This window comes from Tamandua tetradactyla, chromosome 9 (genome assembly GCF_023851605.1).
Source record: "Tamandua tetradactyla isolate mTamTet1 chromosome 9, mTamTet1.pri, whole genome shotgun sequence".
Lineage (NCBI taxonomy): Eukaryota > Metazoa > Chordata > Mammalia > Pilosa > Myrmecophagidae > Tamandua > Tamandua tetradactyla.
Genome location: NC_135335.1, coordinates 116,278,730 through 116,294,401, shown reverse-complemented (window position 1 = coordinate 116,294,401; position 15,672 = coordinate 116,278,730). Strand labels below are relative to the sequence as shown.

General features: G+C 37.5%; 1 protein-coding gene and 1 pseudogene across 5 annotated transcripts in view; one reads left to right on the top strand and one right to left on the bottom strand.

Annotated features, from left to right (window-relative positions):
- The window catches only part of PIK3R1 (phosphoinositide-3-kinase regulatory subunit 1), a 106,001-nt gene that overhangs the window by 51,985 nt on the left and 38,344 nt on the right, over window positions 1-15,672 (bottom strand). The gene's annotated exons all lie outside the window — the stretch shown is intronic.
- Window positions 692-756, top strand: LOC143647495 (U6 spliceosomal RNA; annotated as a pseudogene).

The window sequence follows — 15,672 nt, the reverse complement described above, 5'->3', positions numbered from 1 at the left end:
AATTGACAGAAAAAGTCGTGCAGAAAATACTGAGTCCTTATACACCCTTCCTCACATACAATATTCTTACCACTCTGCATTAATGTTGTACCTTTGTTACAAGTGAAGAAAGAATATTATTATAATTGCCCTATTAACTGCATGTAGTCCACAGTTTATGTCAGGGCTCACTGTCTGTGTGGTACTGCTCTATGGCTTTTTTAAGAAAGAAAATTATTCTACTAGCACATATAAAACCTAAAATTTCCCTTTTAACCACATTCAAATGTATAATCCAGTGGTGTTAATTATATTCTCAATGTATCTTTTAGTTTTAGTTCTCTATTTTTACCAACAGGTGGCAATCTTTATTGCTAGAACTACTGAAGCAAAAGATTTCGACACAGAAAGACCACCTTTTCTCCCTCCTCCCGAGGCTCAGCTTTTTTTTTTTTAACTAATGAACTATTTGATAAATGATTAGTAATTATAAAACAAAAATATTTGTATTTTATTAAGCTATTGCAGTTTTGGCTTCCTAAGGGGGGGGGGGGGGGGGGAATGTCCTGAAAAATCTCAAAAAGAAACACACTAAATGGATAAAGCAAAATGAGATTTCTTTTTCCTGGCATCATTTTGACAGTATTCCTACCTCCCCGTAAGGCAGAGAATAAGTTTAGAATACACCCAGACAGCACATTAAAAATTCTGGAATGAAGATTAGCATGGACCCTGCACAAGGATGACACAAAAGTTTGTGAAGTGTTCCATATTTAAAAACAAAAAAACTCTGGAATGGCTCATGACCAAATGGTACAGGCAACAAAGGGATACAATGTAAAAAGAATACAGTAGGTGGCTAGAAAACATGTTCCAAGGGACAAGATTTATAAACGCAAATGAAAATGGAAACTTTGTCTCAAGAAACAAAGCATTACTCTGGTAGTCCTCCGGTTGGTGGCAATATGGGCAAATCTATACAGCAAATCCCCTGCTGCTTTCATTGAAACTGAGGAGTATGTGTCTCGGAAAGAATTGGTCAGTAAAAAACACTGTTGCTGTCTAACTTATGTAAATCTGCTGTAATTTAACCCGATTTCTTCTTTGGATAGTCTCAGAGAAGATAAAGAATAGTTAATTACTACTCTCTACAAAACACTGCTTCATATAATTTTCAACGGTCCAAATGAGCCCTTAGACTTTATTTCCTGTGGCTAAACAATTTCAATTCCTTTCATTTTCCTTCAGGTTTAAACCCACCACTTGAGTTTCAGGAATATTTTCTGTATGTGTACCCCATGTGCTTTTTAAATGTTTGAATGTACTCACTGAATATGTGGTTTTTGATGCTCTAATGAGTTTTCTAGGGGGTTGGTGGTGGTCATGATGCATCACTGAAATCCCTGGTTTGGTAGAGTGTCGTTAATTCTGTTTTACAGATGAGAAAACCAAGGTTAAATACGTTACCTTCTTTAGATCCCACAGCAAATTAGTCACAGCAATTAGGTCTAACGGCTGTCCGAGGGCATTGTTCAAAGTACCAAGCTGTGCAGGCCTTCTCAAGTGCCCACATGAGCGCTGACAATGACAAGTGACATTGAACAAAGCTGCGCTGCTGTCGCTTTGGCGCTCCCATAGCATCAGCAGCAATCTCAGCTTTCTGTTTCTCCAAACCCTTCCACATGCCCACAAGGACCCAAACTGAGCACATTCAAAATTCAACCAGCTTTAAAAATTAAAAAAAAAAGAAAAACAAGGGACATATTTCTCAGAATCCCTAAGTTTTCCAGGAGGCACGACCACTGATAAATATATTCATCTACAATGCAATCATTAATTATGAAATATAATATCTGCCATGTTAGGTGATATCATTAAAGTGGTTCAAATATTTCCTCTAACCAAGAGGCTCTATTAATCAGAAAATGAGATAATTAGTAAGACCCATCCCACATCTGCACACGATGTTCTTTTTGGATGCTGAAATGTACTTCTCCCCTTTGAAGACAGCAGCTGAGTCTCGGAGAATTAACCAGAAGCTGAGCAACTTGGATGTCTGATTTAATCCGGCAATTAGCCATGAGTCACTTGAGCACTCTGTTTTGCCCCTCGATAACAAAAAAATAATTCCTTGTGTCATCAAGGGTATAAGGAGGCTGAGAAAACTATACATTCCCTCAGATTCCTTAGGAGTTGTCTATAAAACCCATGGATGTGCTGTGCACCAGAATATTAATGGAATCTTAGATGCTGTTCAGGTAAAACTATCATTTCTTGCCTTGAATCTCAATGATGTTGACATTAGAGCTGAGAAATTCATACAACTGCATTTTCCTGAAACATGCATGCTCTTAACTATTACTTGGAAAGCAAAAGTAGAAAACTCAAAATTAACAATGGATCTGACCAGTCAAGGGTCCAGTGAGCGGTGTATCCATATATTTAGCATGAATTACAATTGCGGTTATAGCTAAAACTCCTCATTGTATCCAGAAGAAATGTTTTGTTTAAAATATGCAGCTAGAAAACAAACAGTATTCACAATGCCCACTGGGTGAGCTTAGTATTTCTAGTTAAAGTAATAAATCTCAAAGTCTTTAATTATAACCCATTTAGGTAAGAGACTTTCAACACATTCTTTCTGCTAAGTCCCACTGAATGAAAGAAAAGACTTTTTCATCACTCAGTCCTATATGCATGCAAACACACTCCTCACAACTGGGCCTCATGCTTCAGATTCTTTTGTTTTTCTTCTACTGAACTGGGAAAAAAATCAAGTGAAATTACTTCAGTTTTAAAAGATTTTTGTACATAAATAAAAAATCACCAGAGATCAGTTGTTAACAGAATTTTGGTTTGCCCTGGGTAAAAGCATGCTGTTGCTTACGTGAATCTGTCAAATCTATAGGAACTTAATCTTAGAAGAGATAAAATTAATGCAGCCACAGAACACTCTAAATTAATGCTTTAATTTAAACTACAGCTGTCTAATCTTGTCATTGTAAAACATCAGAATACCTAATGCTTGACTCTAGAAGAGCAGGAAGTAAACAAGAATAAAGAAAGGAAACTGAAGTTACTCAATTGTCCATGAAACTTAAGGAACCATTTTATGTTAGTTTCAATTAAGTAGTCCCTTGTCATTCTGGTCCAGTTGACTGTTTGGCGCCAAATTATTCAGAATCTAGAGTCCAATGGTAAGCTGTTTCTGGCTCTGATCCACCCAAACCTATTGAGCACTTGCTTCGTAACTGCCTCTTATAAAGGAGCTTCTCCCAGGTTGAGAGTTAGTCTCAGTGCCACTATGGCTTCTTTTGGGTCAGCAAACTGAACTGCCTCTAAAGGAGAAGAGAGGGCAATGGGACACGCATGCTTATCAGTTGGCTTATGTATATTTTCCTCAATGAACATTTCTGGGAGGAAAGAAAGGTGTATCTATCAGTACAAATTCCAAGTGGGGCCCACATCTTCCACTGAGAAATCATATCACAATGACTTCTGTAGACATGTTTGCTTCAAATTATGGGTCTGCCCAGACTCCAGAGTGAAATGGCTCATTCTGCTATAGCTGTGGTACAGCAGAATTTTCAGCTTCCTCACTCTTTCAATTCACTGAAACTTGCCTTGAAAAATTTTCTAGGTTATGACCTCCATGGATGGTTCCTCCCAGAGCTGAATTTTCTCTGAGGGAAATCCTCTCATCAAGTCGAAGTTCACAGGAGAGGACACATTTTTTTTTTCTTTTAACACAGGAAACAGAACTTCAAAACCTTTCAAAGTTTTACGTGCCTAATCATAACAGCAAAACAAATCTTTTCTTAATCAAAATTTCACTTGAACAGTTAGAGAGACGAGTGGGTCTTACATGCCTGTCAGGGAGGTTCAAAAATAACAATTCTTCTGACATCAAGAACAGAAACACTAGTTATGTTTCACACAGCACAGCGGTCGACGGTTCAGAATGGGCCTTCCTTTTCCATCGTGGCCTTTTGTAAAAATTGCGACAGCAGACCAGTGGGAATTCTGGCAGGAAAAATGTCCCATCAGAGAGAGGCTTTTTTGTTCAAGTTAAAAAAAAAATACTATATTGCTTATGCAGAAAATTCTTGCTTTTTCCATTATGTGGTGTCTGGGGGAGGGTGGGAAGAGGGAGGCTTCTTTCTATATCTGAAGAGCACTGTAATTTAAAATGAGTCATGCAAAACATAAATGAAAATGTTAACCTCTGAGACAGGGGTCAGCAAATTTTATTCCCACTGGGACCCAGTTTTCCCTGGCAAACCTGACTAAACCCGAAACAGGGGCTGGGCTTTCCCTAGACAGACACACTTCAACTTACCCAGAAACGGATGGGCAAGCTCAAAAGAAGGCAAGATCAAGAAGGGGGGCTTCCAAATTGAGAAATCCTTGGCTCTGACTCAGATCCTGGGCAAGCCCTGGGCTATTCATTCACCCATCAGACCTCCCATTTCACAAGCATTAATTTTAAGAGGTAGAATTATGTCTTGGGGTTAAGCCATTAACACAGTGGTTAAAACTCTCCTGAGTCAGGCCTGGGAAAGCACTTGGAGACCCGTCTACCCAAGAAGAATCTCTTTATCTGGGCAACCCTGCCTTGGTTTACTGAAAGTAGTACTTCAAAGAAAATCATCAAATCCATCTTGATGGTGTATGGAAGCACCCAGCACCTGGGACTTTTCTTCTGGCTTCATACATTACGACCGTGATCTAAACCGAAGTTTGGCCACTGCGCTCCCTGAGCTAGGCTCAGTCCGAGGCCATGTGAAAAAGTTCAGATGTAAGATCCACGTTACTCCTAAATGCTCTCAGAACTGCTGCGTTCTCTAAGTAAAGATTAAACTTTTGCCCTGTCAACAAATTATAACACAAACATTTTTCTAGAATGGAGTCACTATAAGAGTCAAATCTAGGTTTGAAAACAAATAGTACAATACTTTTTTCTTGAAATGAGATCATTGCTTTAATCGGTGATATTTCATATTCTGCTCTCTTTATGGCAAGAAAACTTTAAAAGAAGTTGATGGATTTTGTACAAATGTGGTATGCAAATTGCCTTACATAAGCCCCTGGCCTGACATGTGGTTCAAGCACATGATCCCAAGAGAAAGAAGAAAATGGCCAACATATGTAGTGCTCTGGGATGACCTTCAGGGAAGTTAACAGTGGTAGAGGGTCCCTGCCACCTCCATTTCACTTTGAGAGTGGCACAGCATGGCATCTGAAAGAACACATCCTGGAGTCAGAGAGCTTGCATGCCAATCTCAACGCTCAACCATCTGCCAGTGTTTGACTCTGTAGGTTTCTTGACCTTTCTAAGCCTCAACTGTACCACCTATAAAGTGGGAATAAGTGAGACAATGCAGGGAGAGCACACAGCTAGGTGCCTGAGACAAAGCAGATGCTCAATACATGTCAGCTAATGTACTAATAAAGAACCATGTTCAAGAAATTTCAAACTTTCCTATCAGAGAAAAGAATGTTTCATTCATACATATTTAAGAAGATGAAAAGGCAGCATTTAGAAATAATGAACTAAAACCTGTGGTTTAAAAAAAACAGCAAATATTATCTTTCTTTCTAGCAAATCAAACATTCACCTGTTTTGCCCATAAGTGAAAGATCCAGAACAAGGTAACAAAAATTAATCAGATAAAAATAAATAATAGGGGGAACAAATATAAAATTAAAATACATACATATTGGATAGGATAGATGAAAATACTAGTGGTCAATGAAAGGGAGGGGCAAGGGATATGGTATGTATGAGTTTTTTCCTTTATCTCCTTTTCTGGAGTGATACAGATGCTCTAAAAAATGACCATGATGATGAATATACAACTATGTGATGATATCGTGAGCCACTGATTGTACACCATGTGTGTAATGTTTATATTTAAGAATGTATGTGCTTGTACTTTGCATCAATAAAAATTAAAAAAAATTAATCAGAGTCTGCACTAATAGTAACTATTAAATATCAACTCTGTGGGATGGATTTCTGGGGAAAGGCCTAACCCTGAACCATCATTAGTGGTCTTTTCTTTTCAACTCCTATAGACAAAAGTTGTTCTTTCCCCACTTATTTAAGAAGCTTTAATTACTGTAACTGTTAATACCACCCTCTTCATTCCCATCTGCTAGGAAATTATCTGTTAAATGCAAATAACATGATCTGAAGATGATTAACTACATTTGTTAGAATATAAAATTTAAAACACAAAACGCAAATGAAATATAGGATTTGACACCAGCAAAAGATGGTCTGTTAGGGACCCACTGAAGAGAGTCTTAGCATCATCCAAATAAAAACTTCAACTGTATTTTAAATACGTTTTAGAAAGTGGATCAGGCAAGAGTTGCTTGAGAGAAGGGGAAAATAAAATGGGTTAGTATTTTGGGAAAACACTATTATGTTCTCTTCTAGGGTATATGAAATCAGCTAGTCTCTTTTAGACCATAAAAAAACCTAAAAAACTAAAAAGAAGTTATTTTAACTTTTTATAGTTAAACAATATAAATTACTCAAAATATTGGATGGATATAGCAACTACTTGGAACTTCTTGGAATTCACCAAAAGCAGGAAAAGAAAGGAAAAGAAAACCAACAGTTAACTGAAGACAATTCTTTTTTTTTGGCGACACTATCATTATATAGGCAAAGAAGTCTGAGAGTCTGTTCCAGAAACTAGAGATACTGGCAGAGAAAACAAAAGCAAACATTTCTTGTGTCTTGTGAAACTTTTCCATAAAGCAGGCCAAAGTCAGATTATTTCAAACACAGAAGAGCTGCATGACAAGAAACGAAGATTCAACCTAAACAGCTATGCATTTTATGCTCCAATATGTTTAAACTTCCTCCACATGTCAAAGCTGACCAAGCCTTTCAAGGTTCCCTTAAGGGAAAGATCCAAGTGACAGTTACAATATAACTGTACATGTAACTACAAACAATGCTGCCCAGTAAAGTAGCAACTTAGACACAACTTTCAATCCTCTGAAGCAGATATTAGTGAAAAAGAAAATTTAATTATTTAGCGCATATTTGTACGATTAACCCAACAATGACTTTCCTATATTGCCTTATGCCTTATATTAGAAGGACATATATATACACAAATACACACCATACACACACACACCCATACACACATATATAAATACATGTGCATATGACATTTTGTTTTTTGCATGGGCACGAAGGGGGAATTGAACCCGCGTCTCCTGCACGGCAGGTGAGAACTCTGGCACTGAGCCACCACTGCCTGCCCTGTATACGACATTTTAAGAAGCAGTATCTAACAAGGAATAACTTGAGGTTTAAATACCAAAAGTATTTAAGACTCATGGGTTCCAACTTGTTAGAGACTGCACTAGCCTTTAAAATATTAATCACCTCTTCCTGGCCTGTTGTCTGATGAGTTCTTCTGTTATAAAAAAGAGCAATTCACACATCTGCTTCAATCTCTTAAATTTTTCTTGGGTCTATTTCCTGAGAGAGGAAAAATCTGGTAGGTCTACCTCATTTCTTCTTATCTGCCTTTTGATGGGGGGACTCCTGACCCATCAGCTGCGGCAAGGAGGAAGGGTCATGTCACAGAGTATGAGCATCACCAGAGGTCATTTTGCAGCGGTTTAAGAATACTGGGTCAAAAAGGGGGAAGAGAGAAATGAGACAAAGTGTCAATGGCTGAGAGATTGCAAACAGAGTGGCGAGGTTATCCTGAAGGTTATTATGCATTATCTAGATATCACCTTTTTTAGTTAAGGTATATTGGAGAGACTGGGGGTAAACGCCTGAAAATGAAGAGCTGTCTTCCAGTAGCCATGTTTCTTGATGACGATTGTATAACGATACAGCTTTTGCAATGTGACTGTGAGATTATGAAAACCTTGTGTCTGATGCTCCTTTCATTTACGGTATGGACAGATGCGTAAAACATATGGATTAAAAATAAATAAATGATAGAAGGAACAAATGTTAAAATAAATTTAGTCGACTGAAATGCTAGTGATCAAAGAAAGGGAGTGATAAAGGCTATAGAAAAAAATTGGGGAAACAAAGGCTAAAATATACTGGGTAGATGGAAATACTAGCAATCAACGGGGGGGGTAAGGGTATGGTATGTATGAGTTTTTTTTCTTTTTATTTCTGTTTCTGAATTGATGCAAATGTTCTAAGAAATGATCATGATGATGAATATACAACTATGTGATGATATTGTGAGTTATCGATTATACACCAAGAATGGAATGATCATATGGTAAGAATGTTCGTGTTTGTATGTCGTTACGTTTAAAAAAAAACAAACGAATACTGGGTCAAATCCTAGTTCCTCACCTAGCTGTGTGACCTTGAGCCAGTCTACACCTCCGTTTCTTCATCTTTACACGGCTCTAACAATAAGTCCAATGCCATAGAGCTCTTATGAAAAGCAATGGGATAATATAGTAAAATACTGCTCATGAGCTGACATATAACTGATGTCTGTTGAACGTACATATATAGATTTAATACTCCCAGTTTTACATTTACCTGTGTGCTTGTATACATAAAAATTTCTTTGAAGTTTTCATATACAGTATTTTCCCCCTGCCAGCATTTATATGCTTTCTTTATTATCTGTCTTTTGATATATACATTGCATTTGTAGGTATTTGGAAAATATATACCTTACAGTTTTATTCTTCTGGTAATTACTCCTTGAGTTATGCAAAAAGAGTTATTCTTTAACCTAAGCCTTTCTATCTATAAAGCTTAGGAATGAAAGGGCATCCTTTGGGTCTTCCTCTGTGACATGAGAAATTTAATCTATCTTTTCTGTGCTCTTGCTTATCTGAGGACGTCTGTCAATTGACTTTCTGCATGAAAGATAGGAAGGATGCTCATTAAATTTTTAAGTATCACTTGTTTCTCAAAACTCTATAGACATTGAACTACTGTCTTGGTATTTACTGTTATAAAGCGGAAGGCAGCCTGAATTTAGCTCCTTGGTAGTTAAAACCAGATACTTTTGGCAGGAAGTTTTCATAATATTTATTCTTGCAATTTTAAAAAAACTACCGTATCTCCACAGAGGTGGGCTTTCATTCACTTTGCATGAAAAATTGTGGAAAACACTTTCAAATATGCACATATGCATGAAAGCTTGTTTTAATTACGTTGTTGCTCACTGCTTCTTTTTCACTGGATGGGATTTCTTGTATAATTCTCATACATAGAGAGAGAAGATCCAATATGCCACATTCTCATTTCTCTCTCTCTCTCTGTCTCTCTCTTTTTTTTGATTCTAGAAGAGCTTTATCTGAGCCTGCCTTCGTGGCACTGATTTTATTTCCAGCTATGTCAAATTCTACTCTTCACTGCCTCTGATAAGGATTTTAAATGATAGCACCTTTTTAGTTCTTCACATTCTTTTTACTGTTTCACTCCCAATTCAGCTCATCTGACTTCTTTTCAAACTCACAGTCTCCTAACTCCTTTCTGCCCCTCTTTCATGAGGGCCCTATCTTCTTAAGGCAATAAAGTATTTTTGGAAGTTTGGTCTTCCTCTGAATTTTCATTATGATCCCCCCTTTCCTTCATGAAGCAACACTTTTTGGTTTTGGTATTCATGACATTTATCACTAAATGAGGAGAGTTCTCCCCAGCCCTGCGGTTTGCTCTGAGCCTGCTCTCACTCCACCGTTGCATGGCAGGTTTGCTCCCAGTGCCGCTGACCTTTCAGGGTAGTTCTGCTAGTCTGAAGGGTAAGTTTCACCTGGTTCTACTGCCTGGCTTTCTGATGCTCTGAATGCATCTAAAATCCATGGTAAACACAGGTCTTTCAGACTCTACCCCATCCCCAAAACTTTACTTCTGTGGAGTTAGTCTCAGGATGTAAGCCCCTCTTTACCCTCCAGGCAGAGCTGGAGTTGTGACCTCCCACGAAATAGAAAGGCCCTGTAGGAAGAGATAAAGCATAGGAATAGGGAAGAACATTCTGGACCAGCTGATTAGGTCCTTTTTGAATTACAGGCAGGAAGTGATGGAGGACACAGGTCTGCCTACCTATTTTCAGGTGGTCAAAATTTATTCTATTGTTGTTGTTTTTTTTTAAACATTTTTTAATGTGAAATATACAAAAAAAGTGCTAAATTTCAAAGCATATTTTAACAAGTAGTTTTAGAACAAATCTTTCTAAGTATGGTATGGGTTACAGTTCTACTATATCAGGTATTTCCTTCTAGCTGCTCCAAGACACTGAAGACTGAAAGGAAATATCAATATAATGATTCAGTGGTCATACTCACTTGTTAAATTCTATCTTCTCTGTTACAACTCTTCCTTCTCCTTTGATCCTTCTCCCAATTTTTAGAGATATTTGGGCAATAACCATTGTAACTCATTCATGTTGAAAAGGAGGGCCCACATTATGGGGCAGGGGGATGAGATTGGTTGATGCACGTGGAAAGACTGGTGACTCTAAGTTTCAGGGTTTATCTGGCCTAGGAAACATCTGAAGGTTATGAGTTTTTTAAAAATAAACTTAGTGAGTGAAACTTTTATAGCATCTCAGACAGAGCCCTGGGTATTCTTTAGGTTTACAGGAATACTATTGTTTATGGTCTATCATGTTTTTAACCCCAGCTGGATTGGACTTACCATGCAAATTTCTTTCTGCTAGTTCTAGTTTCTATAAGTGTTTAAACTGTAAGTGTTTTCCTCTGCCTTCTTAGAGACTCTAGTGAGAGGCATACAGAGGTTGCATGAAGGGCTGCAAGTCAGAGGCCTTTTCAAATCAGGAAACTTTTGAATAAATATCTCTTTTACTTTAAAACTAGAGCAAAACCAAAAATGCCCAAGAAGTTTTGTTGGCCTTCACTGTCTTTGAGACTATCACTGTGCAATGCCACACTGCTTTTCTTTTTTTTTTTAACTCCTACCTAGAAATGATATTTACCTGTGCTTTTCACTTGCTTCCTCCACCCTCCAGTCCTTGAAATCTGGGTAACAGAAACACGTTTATGTTATGAACTTGGCAGGGGCCAACTTTCCTGAAAAAATGAAGTTTGGGCGGGCCGCGGTGGCTCAGCGGGCAAGAGTGCTTGCCTGCCGTGCCGGAGGACCCCGGTTCGATTCCCGGCCCCAGCCCATGTAAAAAACAAACAAACAAACAAAATATAATAAAACAAGAAAATGTTTAAAAATGTTTCCCTTTCTTCCTCCCTTCCTTCCTTCTCTGTCTTTCCTTCCTTTAAAAAAAAAAAAAAAAAAAAAAAAAAAAAATGAAGTTTGAGATTCAAAGGAATTTAGTAATTTAGTCAATATTTTTATATGGCATTTACTGCTAACTTTGACATAAATCAGGCACAAGACCTTAGATTCATTTGAGTCAACTTGAGGTTTCTCATACTTAAGCAGTGCTATCCACATGCCAAGACATGATTCTTATACTGGACACCATTAGGTTAGGGTTTTGGGAGACGGGGGCAGCAGTCGTAAACAGGTAATAACCAATCTGTGCTACATTTTAATTAAAACGATACAACTTTGAGTTAGAAATAAGAAAATTTGAGGCTCTATATTTAGCTTTGACAAAAACAACAGAAACGGAAGGAAAATCTACTATTGATGAATAGTATATAACTTTTCTTTTGAGTATCTGATCAAGCTCTATCTCGTCACACACAAACAAATGCACAGACACACATATACCCAAACTTTGCCTTAGTTTCCTGGACTTATCAATCTCCATGTAACTCAATGCTTCAGAATATTTAGCAAACACAAGAAAAGTTTTCAAGTCATAGGTAAAGCAAAAGAAAAAATTCTAAGATTAATTTGTTTTTATGGTTGTATGAATGCAATAGCTAATGAAACTTAACGGATAAAGCAGGCTTAAAGACCACCCAAAAAGCAGAAAGTATCTGATCTTCTCAGTTACTGATAACTTTACAAAAGGATGCTTAACAAGGTCCACAAGACTGCTGCCTGGGGGGTTCTTAAATCCTGTAAATGTTTGTCACTGTGGAGTTTCCTTTCCTTTTAAATATTTACACAATCATTTGAGCTACAGTTTCTTAATCTCAAAAATGGCTACTATAATCAAGCCATCTCTGCAGGGTGGGTGTCAGAATCAAATGAAAAATGTCTATATATTGCCTCAAAGAAGGCTTGGCAAGTAGAGTCTGCAAATTTCTAAGGTCATTTAAAAAAGGCATTTTTAACATTTAAATAGATCTATGGGGAAGTGTGGAGACAAGTTAGAATATATAGTACGGTCATACGTTCTAACAAAATTCATTAAACCTCATTCCTTGGTACTGCGTAGGTATTCTATATTGCCTAGTAAGAACATCTTGTTCTAACCTCTTTAAATTTCTCTCCTTCAGAAATGGAAAACTTACTTTCTGCTACCTGAAAGAACATGGTAAGGAGTCATAAGTTAGCAATATTGTAAAATACTTTGAAATTATAAATTAATTATGACACAAACATCCAACTGTGTTTCCAGTTAGGACACTGGGAGGTATTTCATATGAACTGTTTACGGCTAGAAACAATGTGCTTAAGTGTTAAAAATTATTTAAAAAAAAAAAAAGGGTGAAAATAAAATCAGCAGTTTCATGCAAAGTTACAACAGATGATCCAATGCTGTTTAAGTAACTTTGCAAACTGCGTTTTCTAAAAAACCAGCAGCAAGTTGGAACCAACGTTGAGTTTTCCTTGGTGCGGCCATGTGCTCGGTGCTGAGCCCAAGGGTACCACATCAGATTTCTTTCTTAGGGGAAAGCTTGGGAGTCCACGTGGCCACCCAGACAGCAGGCTGGTTCCCCAACACAGCTTGCCCAATGCCTGTGCTAACCTGTTACCTCACAGGTACATATCTGTATCACATAAATTTGAAGATGTCTGAATAAATAAAGTTCATAGCTGTCACCCTCTACTCACCTTGAAATTTTAACTAAAAACAAACAAACGGAAAAATACTTTGGACAAATTCCCTGGAACTCTGAGCACACATCACATACTTCAGTTACACTGCACAGATGGAAAACAATGGAAGGACTACATGAATATCTATTTATTTTTTTTTTGCATGGGCAGGTACCGTACATGAATACCTTTTAATTCACATAGGGCAAGGTGTAAAATTTGAAGAGTCTCAAACCACTTTAGATATCATTGCAGAATGCCCACTATGCAGGTAGAGCATAAATTCTCCCTCCCACTGGTGAAATGCATTTTAAAATCATCCAATACGTAGATGCACAAAAATTTAGGACCAAGTGGGTGCTTTCATTAACCACAGTCCCGTATAACCCTGGAGACCAAGCACCCAGATCTTGCAATGAGGTCATGTGAGAACATTTTCCAAACAATGCACCTTGGTTCTCTACATAAAGATTCTCCCTACTTTCCCTTCCTCTCATATGCAGAGCATCCAGGTTGCATTATTGGGAAAACACAACCAATGAGAATTTCAACCTTTCTGGATTCTATTTCTCCGACAATTCTTATGTGGAGGAATAGGGAAATGTATTCACCAAGGGGCACTATGAGGTTAAAGCAAAAATGTAACCAAACTCGGAAGAGGCAGTACCCTTTTATTTTACAATTATTATATTTCACAATTAATTGTAATCTACATGATATTAGAATTAAGAAATTTATAGCAAGTAAAACAGTTTCTGACTCAATATATCAAAGAGATTTATAGTTCACTTATGCCTACATTCTCTACTATCGTGGATACCAGATTCGATTATCAAATTGCAAACAGTCTCCTACAATACGCTGTAATAAATTCACAGTTGGAACTGCAATATGCATCAAACTCTGACAGGAGAGAATAATCTATAAGCATTGCATAATACATGCTACCAAGTGAGAACAGACAAATAGATGAATACAAGCTCACTGCAAACACCACCAAACAACAAGACAGTTCAGAGAAAGAAGGCATTCCTGAAAACAACAGCCATACTTGAGTTGGCATAAAGCAACTAGGAAAATGTTCTGCATACATAACTAAACAGAAAGATCTGCTGCTTGTTTGTTTTGCTTGTAATTTCAAAGTTATATTTTATCAGAACATTTTAACAATACATAGTTCACGGAATTATCACAGTAGAAACAAAACATTGTGGTCCTTCACATAAATTATTAAGTAGGAATAAGTAATGTGACAATATTTTGTTAAACACCTTGACATTTTAGGGAAATTATATCCAAGGAATACAAATAAATCCAATTTCTAGTTCGTTTCATCTTTCCCTATTTAAATTGGTTTTACTGAAAGCCTCAGAACTGCCATGATATTGAATGCTATAAATTCAATCAAGACCTCAAAACATTAAGGTATAATCCATCATTCAATTAAGCTTCTCATTTCTAGCCATCACAACAAGTTATTTTCTCCTAGTTCAGCCTTCAGATCAATTTTGTGTCTTTCCTCATGGCAATCAGTTAGCAAAAAGGATATACATATGTGCAGTAGCTAGTTGTACTGCTAACATCTGTTTTCCTTTACTAAGTAGAACATGGATATGTAAATGGCATCATGTACTTGGCATTCTTATTTGCTAAAGGTATTTTAAAAATTCTCCCCTTTTAGGTGCTACTTCGCAGAATTAGCATTTACTGTTAATTTCAAATGTTTATTTTCTCAAACTGACTTACTGAAGAAGTACTTACTAATGAGAATTTCTCCTGTTTTAGACAAAGATGCACTAAATCTAGGAACCAGAAAAGACTCACAATGAATTTTGACAAAGAATCTGACAGTTCAGTTGAACACCTTAAGTACACAGAATCCTGAACAGGGCATGAGATTTTATTGGTTTGTCCAGGTTAGTGGGATGCCCCGATATATCACAGAGTAATCTGGGCAGAGAGTAAAGAAGTATTTGCAAAGCCCCCTTGGGGGAATGGGGAGAAAGGGGAAAATACTCAACTTCCCCATCTGGAGAATTTCTGATATTTTCGCAAGCAATGGGGACAACCAAATAAACAGGCCAAGCCCTCTTATCTTGGGGTTCGCCCCTGTGAAACTTATTCCTGTAAAAATAAGCTAAGCCTATTTAAAATTATGCCTAAGAGTCACTGCCAGAGAACCTCTTTTGTTGCTCAGATGTGGCCTCTCCAAGTCAATTCGGCAGGTGAACTCACTGCCCTCCCTCTTACGTGGGACATGACTCCCAGGGGTGTAAATCTCCCTGGCAACGTGAGACAGAAATCCTAGGATGAGCTGGGACCTGGCCTCAAGAGACTGAGGCCTTTCCCCAAAAGAGGAAATGAGACACAATAAAGTTTCAGTGGCTGAGAGATTTCAAACAGTCAAAAGGTTATCCTGGAGGTTATTCCTATGCATCATATAGATACCCCTTTTTAGGCAGGAGGGAAGTACCTGAAACTGTCGAGCTGTGTTCCAGTAGACTTGATTCTTGAAGATGATTGTTTAAAGATTTAAAAAAAAAAAACTTTTACAATGTGACTAAGTGATTGTGAAAACCTTGTGTATATAATGGTCCTTTTATCCAGGGTATGGACAGATGGGTAAAAGATAAATAAATAATGGGGGGGACAAAGGGTAAAATAAATTGGGTGGATGGAAACACTAGGGGTCAATGAGAGGCAGGGGTAAGGGGTATGCAATGTATGAATTTTTTCTTATTTCTTTTTCCGGAGCG